The sequence below is a fragment of the Amia ocellicauda genome, unplaced genomic scaffold, assembly GCF_036373705.1.
Source record: "Amia ocellicauda isolate fAmiCal2 unplaced genomic scaffold, fAmiCal2.hap1 HAP1_SCAFFOLD_32, whole genome shotgun sequence".
Classification (NCBI taxonomy): Eukaryota; Metazoa; Chordata; class Actinopteri; order Amiiformes; family Amiidae; genus Amia; species Amia ocellicauda.
The window spans coordinates 591775-593299 of record NW_027102887.1 but is presented as its reverse complement, the minus strand read 5'-3'; the positions used below and the strand labels follow the sequence as shown (position 1 = coordinate 593299).

Here is a 1525-nt window from a genome sequence, read left to right as displayed (position 1 = left end):
ATCAAGCTGTTTGCCATCAACTCAACTCGCCGTGTTTGGAGGAGGAGGAATGACCCCAAGAACACCATCCCCACCGTCAAACATGGAGGTGGAAACATTATGCTTTGGGGCTGTTTTTCTGCTAAGGGGACAGGACAACTGCACCGCATCAAAGGGACGATGGACGGGGCCATGTACCGTCAAATCATGGGTGAGAACCCTAAGCCAGGGTATTGAAAATGGGTCAAATACTTATTTCCCTCATTAACATGCAAATCAATTTATAACTTTTTTGAAATGCATTTTTCTGGATTTTCTTGTTGTTATTCTGTCTCTCACTGCTAAAATACACCTACCATTAAAATTATAGACTGATCATTTCTTTGTCAGTGGGCAAACGTACAAAATCAGCAGGGTATCAATTACTTTTTTCCCCCACTGTACATACATATATATGGAAAAGAAACATTACAAGTATAAATCACAATAAGATGTAATAAAGTACAGATAAACAAAGTGTAATAAAATGTGATCTGTTTGAAAATGCAGGGACGTCACTGGAAAAGATGATGTCTGGATGGCAGCATATGTTGCTCCAAAATGTGTACATCTCTTCTGCAAAAATGGTGCCCTCACAGATGTGCGAGTTACATGACAGACAGACAGACAGACACTCACACACACTGTCACACCCACACACACACTTTCACAGAGAGACATATACACACACACACACACACACACACACTTTCACACAGAGACAGGCACACACACGTACAGACACACACACTAACTTTCACACAGAGACAGACACACACACACACACACACATACATACATACATATGGAAAAGAAACAATACTTTTATAAATCACAATAAGATGTAATAAAGTACAGAAAAACTAAATGTAAGAAAATGTGATCTTTAATACACACAAATATGTATGGCTGGTCGGATGCGTCTTGGACTCGGGTTCCTCTTCATTACGTATAACGCTTTTGCCTTTTGCTAAAGCTTTCCGTGGAGGGGATCGTGGGTGAGTTTGTACCATTCTTGGGGGGCTCTGCCTTGTTGGGGCGGAGCTGTGATCCAGGTGAACAGCAGATCGGGCATAGGTGGGCATGTGGGCAGAGGAGTAGGAAGGCCGGTCAAGCAAATAAGCTTGCTAAGGAACGCAGCAGCAGCAAGCAGCCCCCCCATCAAGCCAGCCAGCCAGTCTGGCTGGCAGTGACTGAGTGGTTGACAGACGGCAAGCAACGGAATGTACGTGCTCTGTGATGTCATAGCAGTCAGCTGAGAGAGGCTCGTGATGTCATCGCTGAGCTGGCTGGCTGGCTGGCTCTGTGTGTGTGTGTGTCTGTGTCTGTCTGTTTTTCTGTTTGTCAGTCTGTCTGTCTGTCTGTCTCTCTCTCTCTCTCTCTCTCTCTCTCTCTCCCTCTCAATTCAATTCATTTGTATTGTCAAAGCAATTGGACATACATACATACATACATACATATATGTAGCGTAAGGTACACTTATACATTTCAATTAAAGAAGTGAATT

At 43.4% G+C, this 1525-nt stretch overlaps 1 non-coding gene across 1 annotated transcript; it reads left to right on the top strand.

Moving 5' to 3' along the window:
- The first annotated feature begins 944 nt into the window (after positions 1-944).
- LOC136730539 (U5 spliceosomal RNA) lies at positions 945-1059 on the top strand. Its single transcript, XR_010809333.1, has one exon. It is a non-coding gene; the product is annotated as a U5 spliceosomal RNA (small nuclear RNA).
- Positions 1060-1525: the final 466 nt, after the last annotated feature.